The following is a 21460-nucleotide window of genomic DNA, read 5'->3' as shown; positions in this document are numbered from 1 at the left end:
TTCCTTCACAACACAAAACTGAGTGAGAGAATTGTATAATTTGATTTTTTCTGGAATTTATATTGGTTATTTAATGCAAGGAACAAATGAACGAATGTAACTTTTTTATCTAACTACACTTTAGCACTTCTGTTCCCTTTTTACAGTAATTCACTTTTCAAGTTCGCAGAAACGATCAATGTAGTCACAATAGGGAATAAATGTACTAAGTGTCACGTAATGGTATGTTGACCCACCACCTAGCAGTGGGCAGCAGTGGGCAGCACAAAACCCGGCCTAACCTTTTCAGCCCTGATTTTTTTATTTCAAACGAAAATTGTTTTATGTGTGTTTTCTTATAGCTTTGGACCGCAGAAGAATAGAAATGAAAGATCATGGTTTTACTGCAAGTTTTTATTAATTTGCATACACGATAATTAGGTCATTTAACATTTTTTTTTCTTCTAAGACTTTTTTTGTGGTAAGACTGTAACCTCCTGATCTTACAGCAAAAACATAAAGCTGCTAATACAACTATTCACAGATTTATAGACATTTTGACCAACCGCAACTTCCATTTCGTTGCCCGCCTTGTCGTCACACACTCTCTTGTGTTTCATATCGTGCAGCCCCGCGAATGCTCAACAATGGTGATGTCTATCGCAAGAGGCACCCTTGAACAACCCTCTCACAGAAAACCATTTCGTTCCTAAGGCGATAAAAAATTCTGTGTCGTCAAATGACGACGCTAGGGCCGAAAGGGTTTATTCCTATGGCTGTCTGTACATAGACCGCATCTCTCAATGCATACTTTACCATCAATCATGGGTCGGTCGTCTGTCCAGCCTTGACGTAGCGTAACACCTTTAGCGTAGGGTGCGAGAAAATTCCCATCCCAGTCACAGCAGCACACCTTTTAAGGGCGCAGCACACGCCGGGGCTAGGGCTGCCGGGAAGTCCTGTCGCCTCGTAGTAGCGGAACAAAACACCAGGACATTCATTTGCTAAAGCCTAGCGCTAAATCGTAACGCCTACAAAAAGAACATTGCCGGACACTCGTATTCCAAAGTATACAAAAGCGTGTGCTAAAAAACACGGGGACACTCGTTTTCAAATACCTCGCACTAGAATGCATGCTGCGGCGTGCTGCACGAAGACAACTTACGACCAGTCCGTCTCGGTTCATCGCAACAGAGGCCGCCACTACATCAGGAAGCTTGCGATTGCTTCTCCCACCGGCGCTTACCCGGCGCCCAATAAGCGCGTCCCATGTATGCACTTATATACACTATGCTTCTCCCATCTCTAGGTTTGTCAATACACATATGAAGGGTTATCCCTTCTGCGATTGCTTCTCCCAACGGCGCTTCTCCGGCTGTCAATCAGCACACATTGTGTGGCAATAGAGAGACTTACAATCTTTGAAGACACATATCCACTGTATGCTTCGCCCTCGCCCAAGTTTGTCAATTCAATCTGTCAATTTATACTTTCACCATAAGTTGTGGTTCGGAGCTCTGTCAATGCATAGTTTCACCATCAGTCGTGGTTCGGTCATATATCTTGCCGTGACGTGACTTAACACCTTTAGTGGAGGGTGCGGGGAAATCGCCATCCCAGTCACAGCTGCACCCCCTTTAGGGGCGTAGCACCTCCGGGGCTCGGGCTCTCTGGGCATCCTGTCGTCTCAAATAGTCACGGTGCTAAACACCAGGACGTTCGTTACCGAAAGCATCGCGCTACAACGTAACGCGTACGAAAAGAACACTCCCGGACACTCGTATTCCAAGGCATCGCACACTAGGACGCTGTTTCGCAACGCCTCGCACTAGAACGCATGCTCCGGCGTGTGGCACGAAGACCACTTACAGCCATTCTGTCACATTTATTGCTTAAATCGGGCCCCCCTACCTCAGGAAGCTTGCGAATGCTTCTCCCACCGGCGTTTTTTCGGCCCTCCATCACAGCGGACTATGTTGCAAGTAACAGACAATATTGGAATGCACTTATACACTGTACACTTAACCGCTCTCCAGGTGTCACGTTAGTGGAGATGGCCCGGGATTTTTTTGGACGTGGCGCAGCCGTCGAGGGTGCGCCGGCCGTGTCGCGCAGCCCTAGCACTGCCATGACCACAACTCGACCACGTCCCTGGCCGGATGTCCTATACCCGTGACTATACCATCAACCTTAGCTATGACCAGAGAATACCAGACGTGACAAACAAGCTGCCTTATCCCCAGCACTTTCATTCGATGGTTCCAGCTACCTTCGACATCTGGTCACTGCTGTGACGATGTTACTGTCGCGGGATGAACCATCACGAGCCACCTACTATTATTCGTGCACCGGGCTCTCATCCATTGTTCGTGGTAATCAGCTCGCCTTACCTCTTCGCACCCCTGCCTCTGTTGCAACTTCTGCCGGGCGGTCACTTTCTACCACGTGGCTATGTAACAGCACTATGTTTACCAACCACTGAATGACGACAACGAAGTGAGCGGCATGCAACCTGACAAACTGGGACAGCACGCAGCCTGGCTGAAACTGCTACGGCCATTTCTATATAGATCTCTTTGTAACTATATCACGTTGCCATCGACCATGGAATGTGTCATCCGTTCTGCCGTTACATACAATTTGTGTGGAAAACAAGGGTTAGTAGTAGCAGTTTTGTGTTTATTGCCGCAAGGGTATCTACGACCAATGAGTGCCGAGACTATAAGGCGGGCCTTTAATGTCAGGTTTATGCTTGAAAGGTGTGTGAGGTTGAGGATGGGGCTGCCTAAAAATATGTATATTCGTGTAGGGGGCCCCTATATTAAAACATGAAGATGCACGCAATGGCAGCTGAAGGGTACTATGGTTGACACGTGAGAGCACCCAGAGCATCAGAGTGTCTTGTGCTACTGGGGCTCCCTGTGGGCACAAAAGAATCAGAAGCTCCCTCAAGGATCAGGGGGTCTGAGGTCACGCCCTGTATGATATTAGTTTTAAACTGATATCTGCAGATATGCGACGAAAATTGTAAGTGAACATTGGTTCATCTCCCAAGAATAGTGAAGGGTGCAGTGGAAGGTTGTATGTGCACATTTTAGGGAAGTGTTTTCTGGCAGCATTGCAGCATGTGCACTCAACTAGCACATGCAGCACGGAGAGCCGTTCCCCACACTTTTCACAAACTAATGGGAGTGTGCCATTCAAAAGGTATGCGTGCGTGGCGTACGTGCGGCCTATTTGTAATCTGCAAATAGATACTTCACATAATCCATTTTGTTTCTCAATGAGGTACATGCCTATGTGTGGTTTTATTTTATTCACTTTGTTATGTGATTCTTCGCTCCATTCCTGCTGCCACAGTTCACGGCGTCTCCGTCGTATAGCAGGTTTAATATCTAAGTACGGCACTAGAGGTTAATATACGCCACCGCGAAGAGCTCCCTCAGCAGCACGTAAATCTACTCCATCGGCTGATGCTATCAAACGTGCTATTTCTACTCGTGAAGTCGCGTTGTAGCATTCCAAACGTAGCACCAAATGAGTGAAATAAATATTTTCATTCATGAAGTTACAGTTTAAAGGAGCCATGAAGAGAAAACACAAGTTTAGTTCATTCGAAAGATTCCCTCGTTAGAACCGTACTGACACCACTTTTAACACAAACGTCGTTCAAATAAGCTACATAATTAGGAAAAAAGGGAATGACCATGCGACCCACCAGCTCATTTCCCGCAACAGAACCTATGATGTCACACGGGAATTCTCTACGATTGGCGGAGGCCGGCAAAAGCAAACGCAAATTAGGCAGGGCATACCAGTTTGCATAGTGAGCTATATGCCCGTTAAATATACTGCACATTCATGTTATGACACTACTAACGGTGGAGTCAACGGTTGAAGTTTCGAATAAACACGAAAGCGTGTACGCCAATGCGTACGAAACTACCGCCAGCCGAACTCGACATCTCGCCGTCGCCACCGTCGCGCAGACGAATTTTCGGGTTCGAGGCTCTTCGGGGCCAACGAACCGTTCCAGCACGCACAGCCGCGACCTTGCTTGGAATCGTAATCCCTTCACAGGAAGTTGGCCATCATATCGCCAACCAGCAAAGGTAAAAATAGAAACGAGGGGAGTAAGGAACAGCAAGCAGTGGCGAGATAGTGACAATCGTCGCAGTTACGGAATGGTGTTGGCTTGCTGCTATTGTTAGGAGCTCGTTTCCAGTTTACAACCACTGAAAACTTCAGTTTGTTCGAGTACTTTACAATGAAATTTCGTTGCTACGTTTTGAAATGCCCATGTAGTACAGGCAAATCGTCGAGGGAGTGCGACATGCCCGCCGGTAAGGACATCTCCTTTCATGTGCTGCCCAACGACGAACCTCGGCGAAGCAAGTGGCTACGTTTTGTGAACTTGGCAAACGGAGGACTAAGAGAGCTAAGGGAAGTACGAGTGTGCTCGCTTCATTTCCGAGGAAGTGATTACGGCAGGGACCCTTACGTTACCTCACTCCTGGGACATGCTGGCGCTCTTCGCCGACTTCGTCAAATCGCCGTCAAAGCGCTCTGACCTTGGGGGAAAAAATGCCGTACTCACCGCGAATTGACGCTAGTATCTTTCTGGTCGAAGCAGAGAGCTCGCGCGAACGGCTTTCCATACACTACACCGGCCAACTGGCATAAGCGATGCTGCTACTTAAATTGAACTATTATTAACAGTAATAAAAATACGGCACATACGTACCAGTCTGTATTCGTCCGTCGCGACGGGGCTGACGAGGCAGCGGTGCCGACGGCTGGGGGTTCGTCTGTTGTGGCTATCGCGGAATGGTCGCTTTCCGGTCCATCCGCGTATCCCACAACTCCTGCCGCTCGTGCACTTAGAAGCATTGAGCGTTCAAGTGGTGTGAGCATGTTAAATGCAAGCCCGAGCTTCTCGGCGAATGTTTTGTTCTCCGGATGAGGCGATGCCATGACTAGGGCTGCGGGTGCACTAGGTTTTACTAGTATTTTTAAAATGGCCGCCGTCTCGGTTTTGGCACGAGTTCCGGTTCCTCTTTGATTCCCGCGTGTGGGTGCTATATGTAGTCGACATACTAAGTATCTGTTTCATGGGCCGGCTCGTATGACGCCATTGTTAACGTCACGAAATGTGCAATTTAGCAGGAGATTTATAATTTTGGTTTAAATTGCCTTATTTCTCAGTGAATAAAGCATCATTTGCTTCCGGGAAAGCGCTTAGGGTATTATGAAACACCTAATCTTTCGAATAAAACAAACTTTTGTTTTCTCTTCATGGCTCCTTTAAGGAGATTTAGTAATGATGTTGTGGAGAAGCTTTGGGGCAGGTTTGCAGCGTCAAAACGCGAATTTGGAAGTGCTTAAACTTTAGGAGTTTATTTCTTGGGCCACACATTATTTGTAATATCCCGTTCCTGGTAAGCAAAGATATACTCAAATTGCTTCAATTCCACAGTCAGTACTGAACCTTCCGCAGCTATAAATTGCACAAACTTGTTTCCGTTCTTAAACTGGACAGCTAACAAGAGCAAAAACTAGAGATCAGTGTGTTTCGAACTACACAAGGGTACACTTCAGAAAAATAAAAAGAAATGTTCATAATATAACAGCTCTTCCCCTGAAAGCAACAACAAAATTAAGCATAAGCAAAACGTTCATTTTCAATTAAAAATCTTCAACTAGTTAAGAACATTTTGTCCCCATAATTACATCATAGCTTAGGTAACTTGACAGCGGTCAAGTATAACACGAATTGCGCACCTTCAATTCAACATTCAGTACTGAACCATCCGCGCCTATAAATTACACAAACTTGTTTCCGTTATTAAACAGCCAACCGAGCAAAAATTAGAGATCAGTGACGTTTCGAACAGCTACATAAGGGTACACTTCAGAAAATTAAAAATAAATGTACGTATTATTACCACTCTGCCCCTGAACGAAGCAACATTAAAAACGTTTTGTCCCCATCATTACAACATCACGGCTTAACTTGACAGCTGCCAAGGATAACACGAACTGCGCACAGGCTACCGGCAGACCGATCATACAACGCAGATTTCACCCGTTGCAGACAAGGCATACCCGCGAGAACACGAACGAGTAATAAAATAGCAGCGCGTTTAGCGCATATAACCAACACCCCCGTGTTGTGAAAAGAGCAAATATGGCAGTGTATTTCCCACCCCCTTCACTATATAATCCATGCATCTATTGGTAAGAATTCTTGTGAACAACGTACTGCTTACCTAGGGGGCAAATTTGTGTATAAACAGCCTGCTTGCTGGTGGGAAGGGTGTGTGCTGCAGAAAATAGTATTGCTGCACAGCTGCCGTATCTGCCCAGTTGATTACTTGCAGATATGTTGTGTAATGTCAGAAGCTGCCCTCTCACTGGTGGCAGGAGCGGCGCCTGTAATCACCGTTCACGGATCACGGTGGCACGGCAGAAAAGCGAGCGCACCCGGGACAAAGATATGATGGTAGGGGTTCAATATTGAACAGTATATCTTATTTTTGCTTGTGACAATGCCAGCTGCACCAGCCAAAATAGCTGGTCAACCACTTACCTATACGCCATTTGTGCCCTTTCCCACTCGCTCGCTTTTTCGAGGTCCCATCAAATGACGCCGCCAAATAAGGAAGGAACCTGAATAATGTCAGAGTAGGAAAGAAGCCCTCCGGGTGTACCACGTGGCCAAAAATAGCACACTTGTACTCTTCCCTTTCTAAACCAGTGGACAATGAGCACCGCCAGACATTGAGCCCTGAATCTCTGCCGGATATTTTGTGGCAAAGTGCTTGAACGCAGCTTCAGCGCAATATTACCTCTAAAGCTGGATTGCACAAGAAAAGGGCACTGGCGAAACGTGAGATAAATGACAGAACCCTTCGGAAGCCCAGCAGATCACGTACGTCCTGCGAAATAGACCTTCCCAGTGGGATTTACACCCCTCTGACCACAAATTATCACGCTTGTAGCGGTGGCTTTTGGTGCATTACGATGTGTTGGATACCTCAGTTTCTTGGGACATTTCAAAGCTGGCACAGACACCACCAGAATCATTGCTGGTGGCCCTGTATATTGCTGCGGTGACAGGTAACGCCATGGGTGCTGGCCACTCCTTAAGATTGGTTAGCTCCTGCAAGACATGAGAAACACCAATTAGTTCTTAACGAATTTGCGTGTATATTTTCTGTGTAAGAAAAACAGCATTTTACAAAAGCGACTTTCTTTAAAGAACTATTTATCGCATGGTATCTGCATCGCACACACAAAGCACCACACTCAGCAGTGGAGGCATTTTGGACAGAGCCGTCTATCTGCAGTACACAGGCGAGCCTTTCATCTTGCATGCCTTGCTTTAAAAAAGCCGCTCAAGCTTAACAAGAAAGAAAGACGGTCATGCTTAAAAGATTTGTCACATGGTAGATGTATTGCATACACAAAACACCATTCAGTATTCCAGGTGTTTTGGGCAGAGCGGTTTATCTGCAATACACAGGCGAGCCTTTCAATATACTGGCCTTGCTTAAAAAAGAAGACGATCACGCTGAAAACAAAGGTGGGGGCGTCTCTGTTTATCACGGCTCATGTAGTCTTCCACTGCCCATCGTGTGGTGTTATTGGTGATGCAAATAACTGTTCTAGTTTAAATGAAAAAACCACGCTCAGGCCAACATGGTAAATTCGATTGTTAAAGCGTTGATATGGCAACAGTTGATATCAAAGATTCATGAAAACATGAGGTTCTGTGGGTCTCAAAATCTAATAGAATGCACTTTAAGGAGACTTAAAAAGCATTGGCTGATTTTTATTACAGGAAAGCATTACCACATTTAAATTCTGTGACAAAAGAAAGCTACACTGTCACCTCGTCTACGAAGTAAAGCTAAGACATCGTTAGGCAGGGGCAAGCTTCCCCTTACAAAGTACTCGCCGACTTACCTGAATTTTATTCTTCCTCGAATACGGAAAGATTTGGCACGTTTGTCCGCCGTAGTCCTCGAGTTTTATTAGCAAGACCGTGAATCTAGAAAGTGCATCAGCAGTAACCAGTTGACTACTAGAGTATACCTTATAAAGTACGAGCACCACAAGGCCGATTACAAGCATAATTAAAATGATACTTCTGCACCTTCATTTTGAAAATTAGTGATGTTTTAGTGATACTAAAAGAATCAAGCAGAAAAAAGTTTTGAATGTCCTCTCTGACGATGAGAACGAGTGCTGAGCATGTGACCTGACATGAACACCAAGACACTAGATTCTGCCCAGTGTAAACAAAGTTGTAAGAATTCTTATTGTGGAAAACATTTAAATAGGGAAAGTCTTTAAGGCATAGGTCGTGTTTTGTGCTATTTCCGGACGATTGGAGTGCATCCAAGAAAAGTGTGTTTAAATATGCTCCTTATAGTGAAAGGCCCTCGCCGGATTCCAGATGTTTGGCTACGTCGACATACTGCCAAGTTTCCGGGGTAAATTGAGTATTCCTGGCCTTCAGCCTGCACAATATATCTGTGAACCAACAAAAACCTTACTATAATGATGCAAACGGTAAAGACAAAATCACAGTGCAAATCAGAGTGATTTCACTGCCATAGCTTGTGCTACGGCTCCGAACGGCTTCGAACAATCTCAGTTGAAGCAGTCGAAATGCGACATCACAAAAAAAAATTTCAGAGACATTTTAGGGTTCCTTTCAAAACTTAGACAAGCCCAACTTATTTTGGTAGTAAAGTAAATCACTCCACAATGATAGTCACTGCCACGGATCAATTACGCATCCCTGACAAATGCTGTAGCTGTGACAATCAGGCGAGAGCCTGCTACGATAAAGTGGGAGTGGGTAGAATGGTTTCTGCAGTTATAGTGTGATACTTTCTGCAATTGCACTGACAGTGACAATGCAAAAAAGGCGCAGGAATATTGTGGTGCAGAAAAGGTGGTCAATGGCACATTCAAACACAATAACGTTAGGTTATCTTTGCGTAGCGACCACCTATTACACCTCAGAAAATTTAAGCCACAGCATGGATATATCAGTTACCCACTGCAATGCGCTAAAGTAAAGGCCGACTCGTGTAGGACCAGATTATTGAAGCAACAAATTTCGAATTTTTTACGTTGTTTACAACATCGTTACGTCGTTTACAATACCATTACGTATGTAATCAAAATAAAATAACGCATGGCGACTACTGAATTCAAAACGTAAGTAGCAAAATCCACCTAATGCACAAATGCAAATCTATGCTATCTTCCGCATTGTAAAATAATCATACATCACATTTTTCCACATTTTGTGGAGTGTCGTACATATCTTTGGGCCACGAAAAAAAAAAATAAGTGCGCCGAATCAGCCCGACATTCTTGCAACTACATGTTGGAAAACATCCACATAGCAGCACGTCAAAAATCTCTGGTTCTTCCACAAGAAAGCCCCGGCATAATATAGCTGAACCAAATTTAGCATGTTCAGTGATGTATCGTTCAGTGAATTGATCCTCGTACAAAAAGAATTCCAGCTGTAACATTATTGTAGGAAAAGAATACTACCAAGAGATGCTGCCTGTAGCAGACGCGAATCACCACAGCTGGCAGTAAGCCTACATCTTATTCTCTTGCAAATGTATCCCTAGTCATTCCAGACACCTAGTGACCCTGCTCTGATAATATTTATTGTAGTGGAAGGTCATTTTAGGGAGATGCTTTGTTGTGCATGACACTGAAAGTATATTTTTCTGCATGCATCTTTTCCTCCCCCTTGAGAAATACCCACGCACATATGGGGCGCATTCATTGAGCGATATCAGCTTCCTTCCTTTTTTACGGTGAACCTGCATGGCAGAATATTATTGTCGCGCGTGTGAACAAAAACTATGGGTGTGAACAAAAGCTAAGGGATACGCAATGCTTCATCATCATCAAAAAACAGCCCGCGCCTCACACCCGATTACACAACTCTTGTCAGGTTGGCCCAACAATGACATAGGCTCCACGCACCCTGCTGGGAATGCTGAATTATTTTAGTTCAAGCTCTCCCAAAATGAAGCAGATGAGTAGTTTGCTATTTCCAAAAGCGCTGGAACATTCATGTGCACGCGCATTTTTATTTTTCACTATATTGTCACGGAGCAGTTGGAAGAAGACGATGAGGGCAGCTACGGCTATGTGCCGTTTGGGCTGAACTTTAGAAGAGGACGAAGGGCTTACAGCTACCGGTCTCTGTACTATCTCGCTGGCATTGCTCAGCATTGTAATTTTCGTCAATACACTGCATTTGCGTGGTTCTGCCTCGTAACATCTTGGTGGAGTTTGCGGGCTTTTCCCATTTACCACGGAACTCCGCAGCGGTCGTCAAATTCCGCCATCCAGGATGCCTAACAGCACCGACCCACCTTCAGGCGCTGCCATTCCCCTCATCATCGTGTCTCACCCTCGAGAACCTGGAATGTTTACCAGTAACGATGAAGTCGACGCTGATGAGTGGATCCGTATGTTCGAGCGGGTCAGCCGACTTAACAGGTGGGATCCCAGAGTGATGTGGGCCAATGCTGTGTGTTGCTTGAAAGGCACAGCACTGACATGGTACGACACCAACGAAGAGACATTAAGCAGCTGTGACGTATTCAAGGAGAAGCTACGGGCAACGTTTGGAAACGCTCCTCACCATCAGCTTGCCGCCAAGAACGACCTTGCGTCTCGTGTCCAGAGTTCAACCGAATCGTACAGCGCATATATTCACGACGTAATTGCTCTGTGTGTCAAGGTTGACCGGGCAATGCCTGAGGAAGAAAAGGTTGGGCACATCTTAAAAGGCATTGCGGACGACGCTTTCAATTTACTAGTCTTCAAGAACAGCTCGAACGGGGATGACATCATTGCAGAGTGCCGACGCTTGGAGCAAGCCAAAAGCCGCCGTATTGCCAAAAACTTAGTCCGCCTTCCGAATACTGCCGCTACTTGGTCCTGCGACGATGTGCTGCTTCGCCCACGCGACGTCGCCCCACCCGCTCCACCTGAGACGCTCACCAGAATAATTCGTCGAGAAATTGAGGCCATGTCACCAGCCCCGCTCACAACACCAAGCGTTGAGAGCCCATCCATTGCTGTTATTCAAGCTGTCGTCCGCCAAGAACTTGACAACTTGGGTCTTCACCCGGTTTGCGCCATGAATCGTCAGGACGTCTACCCGGTTCTGCAAAGCCCCGCACCCATCTATCATACCGCACCTCGTCGTTTCCGCAATCCCGCTGCCTGGCGGACCCCTGACGACCGTCTGATTTGCTTGTGTTGCCATCGTATCGGACACGTCTCCCGCTACTGCCGCAATCGCCCTTACGATGCTGTCCGTACTTCGTATTCCAGGCGACTTGAAAATGCTCTCCGACGATTTTCACCCGATCGTGATACCAACAGCTCCTACGCCCCTTCTTCGTTCCCCAGACTTAGCCGTTCGTCCTCGCCTCATCGTCGCCAGTCCCTGTCCCCCGAAGCTCGCCGTGCGATGTTACCGTCCCGCCCCGGCCGCCTCTTCCCGGAAAACTCGATCGTGCAGCTCTCAGAGGGGATGCTGCATCGACGACCCCGACCGAAAATCCTCTGCCCACTTTACCTGCACCTTGCAATCTTCTTGATGTCCTTGTTGATGGAGTTCCTGTCCAGGCGCTAATTGACACGGCGCGAACATATCTGTGATAAGTGCGAACCTTTGCAGCCGACTCAAGAAAGTGCTCACTCCTGCCCCATCCCGTGTTCTTCGTGTTGCTCATGGAACTTCCCCTACCGTTGTCGGTATGTGTACCGCCCGCGTCACCATCGCCGATCACCCAGTCCCCGCTTTGTTTACTGTTTTGCCCCACTACCCCCATGACCTCATTCTGGGCCCTGATTTTCTTTCGGAACATTCTGCGCTTATTGAGTGTTCGGAAGGCGCCATCAGCTTTGATCTACCTTGCCCCGAAAGTGTGCCCGAGGAAGTGCAATGTCGCTTACATTCGACACAGTTCATTCGTCTCACCCCGCGAGCTGCTACTAATGTCCTGCTTTCTACATCGCCCCCTGTTCCCGACGGTGACTACTTCCTTACCCCACAAACTGACGCTCTACTCAGCCGAGACGTGGCCCTCCCGCACACCGTGGTGCGTGTTTGCAACAACCGCACTACTCTCCCTTTGCTTTATTTTCGCGCTTGTCCGCAAATTGTTCCTGGCGGCATGACCATCGCGATGGCTCACCCATTGGACCAGTGCGACCTCTTGACCCTACCTCCTGCCTCGCCCGCATCCGCTGCCGGTTCTTGTACTTCCCTTTCACCGAAAAATGCATTCAGAACAATGATGGCACCCGATCTCTCGCACGAGAATACTGCAGCCCTTTATCGCCTCCTGCTCTCTTACAGCGATATTTTTGACTTTGGCACTCGCCCTCTCGGCCAGACAAGTGTGGTCAAGCACCGTATTCACACGGGTGACGCCCGCCCGATCCACCGCAGGCCATACCGCGTATCCGCAACTGAACGTCGCATTATACAAGACGAAGTCGCCAAAATGCTCGCTAAGGACATCATCGAGCCCTCTTCCAGCCCTTGGGCATCACCGGTAGTACTGGTTAAAAAGAAGGACAACACCTGGAGATTTTGCGTCGATTACCGTCACCTGAACCACATAACGAAAAAGGACGTGTACCCTCTTCCCCGAATTGACGACGCCCTTGATTGCCTCTACGGAGCAAACTATTTTTCTTCCATCGACCTACGTTCGGGTTATTGGCAAATCGCCGTGGATGAAATGGACCGAGAAAAAACCACCTTTATTACACCGGATGGTCTCTTCAAATTTAAGGTAATGCCTTTCGGGCTATGTAACGCGCCTGCCACGTTCGAAAGAATGATGGACGCTCTCCTTCACATCCTTGAATGGACCGCCTGCTTGTGCTACCTCGACGACATCATCGTTTTCTCTCCGACCTTTGAAACGGATTTAGAACGTTTATCCACGGTCCTGTCTGTTTTCCGTCGCGCAGGTCTTCAACTGAATTCATCCAAATGCCGATTCGCCCAACGCCAACTTCAAATTCTCGGTCACGTCGTGGATGCCCGCGGCGTGCGGCCCGATCCCGCCAAAATACACGCAGTCAAAAACTTTCCCCAACCGCACACCGCAAAAGACGTCAGAAGCTTTTTTGGGCTATGCTAATACTTCCGCCGCTTCATACAAAATTTCGCCCATATTGCCAGGCCTTTAACCGACCTTCTCAAGAAAGACGTTCCATTCACGTGGGAATCTGCACAAGCTGAAGCTCTTTCCACACTTATTGATAGGCTTACCGAACTACGCGCTGACGCCAGTGGTCACGGCATAGGAGCGGTCTTAGTGCAGCACCAGTCTGGCGAAGTCCGCGTGATCGCGTACGCCAGCTGCCTCCTTTCGGCCGCCGAGCGCAACTATTCCATAACCGAACGCGAGTGTCTCGCTCTCGTGTGGGCAGTGGCGAAGTTCCGCCCATATCTCTTTGGCCGTCCGTTTTCTGTGGTCACGGATCATCACGCCCTGTGCTGGCTGCAATCACTAAAAGATCCTACGGGCCGCCTTGGCCGCTGGGCTTTGCGTTTGCAAGAATACTCGTTTTCAGTCGTGTACAAATCGGGACGGTTGCACCGTGATGCCGACTGTTTATCGCGTTATCCCGTGGATACTCCAGACGTAGCCTGGAATGACACAGAGGCCTGTATTTTTTCCATCTCCGCACTGCTGCAAATCAGTGCGGAACAATACCGGGACCCCTTCCTCCGATCAATAATCGACCGCCTCCGTGTAACAAATTGTCCTGATCGAACCTCCAGGAATTACGTACTGCAGGAAGGCGTCTTATACCACCCGAACTTTCAAAACGATGGCCAAGACCTGTTGCCTGTCATACCTCCTCACTTGCGTTCCACCGTCCTTGAACAACTTCATGACCATGCACTTTCTGGTCACCTTGGTGTTACGCGCACATACGCTCGCGCACGCCGCCGTTTCTTTTGGCCTGGCTTGTACCGTTCGGTCAAGAAGTATGTTCAAGCTTGTGACCAGTGCCAACGGCGAAAGGTTCCCTGCAAATTGCCTGCTGGACTCCTTCAGCCCCTTCCTATCCCTCCCGAACCCTTCGCCCGCGTTGGTCTCGACCTTCTGGGGCCTTTTCCTGCATCCACTTCTGGCAATAAGTGTGTTGCCGTTGCAACAGATTATGCAACACGCTACGCCATAACGCGGGCCCTACCCACAAGCTGCGCCACTGACGTCGCTGACTTCTTCCTTTACGACGTCATCCTGCATCATGGAGCACCTCGACAGCTCTTAACCGATCGGGGCCGCAATTTCCTCTCTAAAGTCATCGCCGACATTCTTCATTCCTGTTCTACTAAGCATAAATTGACTACCGCTTACCACCCTCAAACGAACGGCCTCACGGAGCGCCTAAACCGCACGCTGCTCAACATGCTTTCTATGTACGTTTCCTCCGACCACCGGGATTGGGATGCCGCCTTGCCAATTGTAACCTTCGCCTACAATTCCTCCCGCCATGACACAGCTGGTTACTCCCCTTTCTGCTTGCTCTTCGGCAGGGAACCCGCTTTACCCTTGGATACTCTTGTCTCACCTGCCTCAGCTCCTCCTAGTTAGTACGTCAGCGACGCCATTGCACAGGCTGATCTCGCTCGTCAGATCGCTCGCACACGCCTCACTTCGTCACAAGCATCCCAGAAGTCCCTCTATGATCGCCACCACGCCGATGTCCAGTTCAATCCAGGTTCATTGGTGCTACTGTGGTCACCCCAGCGTCATGTAGGACTTTCGACCAAACTACTTTCCCCTTACACCGGCCCTTGTCGCGTGTTGCGCCGCGTCACCGACGTTACGTACGAAATCACGCCGCACCCGCCCACCTCTGCCCAGCCTCACACGGACCTTGTTCACGTGGCCCGGCTCAAGCCTTACCACCCCAACACCTAAACGTTATGTCCCCAGACGCCGTGGCGGCATCTTCCCGCCGGGGGGGTTGTGTCACGGAGCAGTTGGAAGAAGACGATGAGGGCAGCTACGGCTATGTGCCGTTTGGGCTGAACTTTAGAAGAGGACGAAGGGCTTACAGCTACCGGTCTCTGTACTGTCTCGCTGGCATTGCTCAGCATTGTAATTTTCGTCAATACACTGCATTTGCGTGGTTCTGCCTCGTAACAATATTATTACTAGTAACGAACAAATACGAAAATAGCCCAAAATTGAAGTATATTTTAGTCAACCACGTGCTTCACGAGAAAAATTTCTAGGGTGGCGCAGGAAACCCGCGGTTCTTGGCGGTCGCAGTTTTTTGTTTCATATTTGGGTCTTTGCTCAGGGCGAGGTGTAAAACAACTGTTTAAAATTTGATTGAAAATAAAAACTACAGAAATTATAACCACTTGAAGGGAAACAGCGTTTAGCCGTGAACAACAATTGCTAAGAAGTTGGCGCAGCTTGCACTAGTAGTGCAAGGCTGAAGAAAGAGCAGAGCTGGTGGTCCCTTTGAATTCGTAGGAGAGCCGGCTGCGGCACCACACAGATTTCTGAACTTGCCGCTAAAACTTCGACAAGACAAGCAGGCCTGGTTTCACATCTCTCCCACCCGCCGCGGTGGCTCAGTGGCTAAGGCGTTGCGTTGCTGAGCACGAGGTCGCGGGTTCAATTCCCGGCCACGGCGGTCACTTTTCAGAAAGAGGCGAAAAGCAAAAGCGCCCGTTTCTACGAGATTTCGGCAGACACTAAAGATCCCCAGGTTGTCAAAATTAATCCGGAGCCCTCCACTACGGCGCGCCTCATCGCCTGCGCTGCGTCGGCACGTTAAACCCTACAATCAATCAATGACATCTCTCCCAAGGTTGACCGCGTTGGCACACGGTAGAACCAGAGCCAACCGGCTTCGCGACCTCGGCGTCTGTCGCGCGAACTCGACGTCTGTGCTCCCCACTTCAGGCACGACCGCACGTGAACTGGAGAAGACAGCACGCCAGAGATCACGCCACGAACGCTGGGCAGAATGTTCTGGGAAGTCGAGCTGGCCGATGTCGGGGATGCTCACGAGGCGCACGATCACGTGCTTTCAGTATTTTTTCTCGGTATTTTTATGAGCTCCTCACGTGGCGCAAGCCACGCGCACGCCTGGACGAAGGCGCTGTACCCGAGCCATTATACCATGTGTTGGGTAGTGACGTCCCGACTATACAGGCACCGGTGAGGCTCGGCAGAGCCATGCTTAGGCTAGCGAAGCGGGCATGGAACTATGCAGAGCAGCGCCAGCGGTAGTAAGACAATGCCAGGTGACTTCGCTTGGGGAAGTTTTTTAGTGCGACGAACGGATTACGCTCCGCTTAAAAACAGCTCTACTTATTTTAACAACTTTTACTCCCCCCGATCTCCGTATATGGAATATTGAACAACTCTAATGGTAGGTAATGTCAGCCAGAAATATCGTAACATCAAGATTCAAAAGAAAAAGCCGTGCAACACAGCTGAAAAACACGTTGCGTTATTTTTTACTGAAGTTATAACGGCGGACCTTGCATGTTCGAGAAGAGCCTCCGTGTCATGTGGGACGCAACTTCTGCTACTGTTCTGTATTCGCGCGTTAAAAAACGTATTCACATCCTGCGCCACGCCAGGAAGCCGTAAAGGTTTTACAACCTTTTAAAAGAAGAAGCCGTATTTCAAATTTATTCTCTGTCCACGTTGTTTTATTGAACGTGTGGAAACACAGCTACTATGATGTGGCCAATAGGAGCAAGCCTTTTTGGGCATAAGTTTTCTTTTAGCAAGAAAGAGCAGTGTAAGAAAACGTTCTCTGAGTGTCGACTACTCTGTGCCGGCAGGAGCAATGGAGAAGTGCACTGCCATCAACATTGTAGCTTCTTTTTCGGGCTTCACATTTTTTAGCAAAAAAGCGGTGTAACAGCATAACGTTTCGCTAGACAAGAACAATAGAGGGGATGCATTGACCTCGACGTGGCAATAAAAAATCCGCTGCCTATCCTCGATAGGCGTTTTTCGTTAGCAACGCACGCTGGCCGCGCTTCCACAAAAAAAATGATATCTGTATTCGCGAAAGGTACAAATATGCCGATAATCAAAATGAAGCAATCGTCTGCGCAAGGAGCCCAAAAACAACAGCGCTGCTGAAGCACCCATCCTTGGAAATGCCTCGAGCACGTGAACATGGTGTGAGGTTAGGAAAAAATCTTGCCCCGGGCCGCTTTAGCTGTCTGAAGTCTCTTTCTTAGACTGCATAATGCAGTCCTATTTATTCTTCAGTTACATACTACAGTAGCAAGGGGGAGCTTTCATTCGTTCCGTGTAAGTTTCGTGTGCTGAGTTTGATGCCCTAGACGTCCATGTTTTAATATACTTATCTGCTAATCTTCTGGATCTCATTTTTATCATTCGTCAAATTACCAGGCTTCCCTGTCATTCCACTTCAATAAGTGCCATGGTACCAGAAAGTCCATGCCTATGATTTATTCTGTTCCACTATTCTAATCGCGGTGTGCCCACAAACCTGTTATAACTGCATTTCACAGCGGTATTTTGCATGCCGGTGACCTGGTAAATTTCACGGTTATTCTGATGTCACAATTCACTTTTCTTTTAAACAAGTCGCGGCATTTCTACAAGCGGCCCCTTTTAAAGAAGTGCCCGGTACAGGGCCAAGTACGGCAGTATACACAGAAAACTAATTACACTGCTTTTATAAAAAGGTATCCTATTTGCCGGGTCTTGACCACACAACCAGCTGTGCTGGCCCATATTCAGTCAAACATCACAAACAAAAATTGTTAACGTATCTGCCCACTTCGTAGCAAATGTCGTCAATAGATGATAGTCTTCCGCTGCTTCTGCCACGTCAATGCCTTCTCTCCCGCCAAGCTCTCATGCTATCCCCTTGCCACGAGTCAAGGTAAATGCCCTTAGAGGAAGGCACCAAAGCCCGTTTAGAGGAAGACGAAGACCTCAAATTTATATTTAGCGACCAAACAACGGGCGAATCATTATGCTCCCCACCGCAAAAGCGGCAGCAACCTCCATCCAATGGGAGAAGGACGGGAGCATCAAAGGCAAGAGTGCCAATTTCCCGAGTTCTGCGAAGGCAAAACACGCGAAACGGGCACTCTCCTTCTCCTCCGTAAGTGCACTGGCGAGATTTCCACGGTGCCTGAAGACGTACTTGCTCTGACGGTCTAAATGGCAAGGAATTCATTCCCCCCGCGCCCTCCCCACCATCCCACACATACACACAAACACAGGCATTTTTTTTTCTCTGCTGCTAGGAGGCAGCGACAAGTGAAATCGGCGAACTTAAAATCGACAGAATGAGCATTTTAGGTAGCGTTCTGACCTAAATTCAGTACTTCTCACCTGCTAACGTAAACCGTACCCACAATTTGTGCCTCGTAGTCAAACAGAACAAAAATTGAAAAGTCCGGCATGGCACGCTGGATTACCACCCTCCGTGTCCCGAGTCAACTCCCGTCTGTGAACATCGCGGAACTATTTTTAGACCAGCGCAGTGCCACTGCAAAGCTAAAATGAACATCAGAAGCTTCTTTATACAACAAAACCCGACTGATTCAATGTTGCGGCCTGTGTATTGAAAAAGAACCCTCTGGTCTGGTGAACACCACCACCACAGCCACACCTGAGCAACTTTCACAATCGCAGGACCCTCTTAGCCTTCAAATCAGTAAAATCTATAAATGCCCACTTTTCAGGGAAGAAAAATCGACGTTTCATGGTTCATAATCAAGTTTGATTTTTTTCTATACACTAACTTATTAAGACAAACATACGTGCTCCGCGTTCTACTGACCATTCAGTGGCCCATTGACATGCAATATTTGTACTTATTGAAACATTATTAAGGTGCATGTTCAGACGCTTTACTTGCTAAATTGCATTGCAATAGAAAAGCGCAGAAAGCACCATAATTGTTTGTTGCGTTACGCGGAGTTTCCAACAAAAAAGCCATTTTAAGTAGATAAATGGACACTGTAACGGCGCAGCAGCCCATACGTATTCTGACATATTCTGACGAAATTTTGTTTGCAATCGTTTTATTGCATACCGAAAAGACAGCGGGATGACTATAAGTGCAAAAGTGAGTGTGCAGCAAATGGTTGCACACCACTGCATGGACCGAACTCGTAGGATCTTCATCCCTTACTTACACTAGGCACAGGATAACAATTTGGAGGCACCACTGCATTTGCTTTACTTTTATCGCATCACCTCCATTTGGTGAGGGAACGAGCAAGATTATAAGGAGCGTTGATACCCTGTTAAGATATACTGTTACTTCGACAACTTCGTAAAGCTGAAGAACTTGGGCATTGATTGTGGATAATCATGGACCTAAATGGATATACCCAAGTATAGATGGGGGGGGGGGGGGGGAGTGACGTGCACAAGGTACACCTGGGGAATGAGGCGCAAGTAGTGGCGGGATCCGGATTAATTTCGGCCACCTGGGGATTTTTAACACAATCTCTCACCCGCGAGCATTTTCGCTTTTAGCTCCATTTGCAAGCAGTCACCGCGGCCGGGGTGGAACGCGCGTCCTTGGGCTCAACTGCACAACGCCTTAGTCACTGAGCCAGCGCGGTGGGTTGGATACCAGATGGATCTTCCGGAATTCACTGAGGGGATATATCCACCCTCATATCAGCGGAGCTCTACCAGCGGCCATCGTATACTCCCCACGACGAAGTGTTCTCCGGACTGACCATGGAAAAGTGGCTTCGTTCGACAATGACCGACGACCCTTTCTCTCGACTCGATACGCTTTCGTTGGATCGTAAAAAATTGAGATAACCACTTTGCGAAATAACGACTTTGCAACGGCCGCATTTGCAACGCATGCTGCATTTTACGATGCATAACTTTTAGAATGGGTTTACACAAAGCGAACTCAAATTTTTCGCAAACTCGTCTAAAAACATTAGTTAACTTTGCATGGTAATTTGGTATGCGCAAGGCAGTTTCAAAAGCCAGCGCTGTCAATCGTTCTGTGTAATAAGAAATTTTATGGCACAGTGTAGAACCGGTCCCGGTACGGTGCGCAGTACACGGTTGGCGCACCTGAACATGTGCACAACTAGTTCCACCGTTCTGCGCACCCGCAGTGGTACCGCGTCCCTAACAGGACTAGCTCTTTTCTCTGCTATAACCACCTATAATGTTGCCGTTATGTAACAGAGTAATTTCATAGCTTTTATGACGTATAAGCTTCTAAACCTCTAACCTTTTAAAATAAAACGCAGTATTTCATGATTTGCTTTCCTTGCGACAAAATTGGGGTGACGCCCATGGTAATGTCGTTGCATTAGTTTTCCAGCTATCTCTCACGGACGTTATCTGGCGGCAATTTTCAGATCAAGCACCGCAACTTGGACAATAAACAAGGCAGAAGAAACTAGTCTGCCTTTCGTGTCGTGGTCCTTCGCTTGCTTCTCAAAAACGCTTTCTCTGGTTCACACAGAGCGCGTAAACGATTTCATTCTTTATTGCAAAGTATGTTAAATCTCGGGGCTGAAAATATAGCAGGAGCTACATTTTGGCTGCGCTTTAACGATTTATTGCGGGGTTTACCACGCCGACGCTTCGCAGGTGAAGAGGCACGCCGTAATGGGGGGCTCCGGATTAATTTTGACCACCTAGGGATATTAAACCTGCACCGAAATCTCGATCAGACGGGCGTTAGTGCTTTTCGCCTCAATCAGAAAGGCGGCCACCGCCAGAGCTTGGTTAAAATGGTGGGGCAATCACATCAGTGTTACGTTTCACTGTGTGAATTTGCAAAATTTATGGAAGACAAGCTTCAATACACTTCGAAATAAAAATATGGCGCCCGCAATTACCCCTTCACTGTGCAGCACACTACGTGCACAACATTTCTTCTAGGCTTGAACAAAGCAAAAATCATCTTACTTTGGCGATACACCTCCTATCATCGACAGCAGTTCTCTGGTCTTCTGTATCTTGTCTTCGTTCAGGTTAAGGCCGAGGCTGATTCCCGAGTCCTCCCCAGTCGTGTCGGATTTGAAAACATCGACAAACGCCTTCAAAAGAACGGTTCAGCACAAATTACATTTAAGCGTGCGTTTGTTTTAGAATAAAAGCAAGACATACTTTTATTCTGGATTCATACCTCCACCCAAATGTCTTAGGACATGAGGTAAAAAAAGGCGCCAATACAACTTCAATAAAACTCGACTAGACGGAGAAAACAAAACAGGCATGACATAGTGCTGGAAATCCCAACGGATCACAAACACGAAAGCTTTACATACAACTGCTTACCTGAAGCGTGGCTACCGAAGATAAATGTGTACTCTTCAACCAGCCCAGACTATATCTTCTTTTTCCGTTGTCAAATGCTTTCTTCAGGC

This window comes from Haemaphysalis longicornis, unplaced genomic scaffold, assembly GCF_048455015.1.
Source record: "Haemaphysalis longicornis isolate Haplotype H1 unplaced genomic scaffold, Haemaphysalis longicornis Haplotype H1 scaffold_10, whole genome shotgun sequence".
NCBI lineage: Eukaryota > Metazoa > Arthropoda > Arachnida > Ixodida > Ixodidae > Haemaphysalis > Haemaphysalis longicornis.
The sequence above is the reverse complement of the archived record's forward strand: the minus strand, read 5'-3'. Positions refer to the sequence as shown.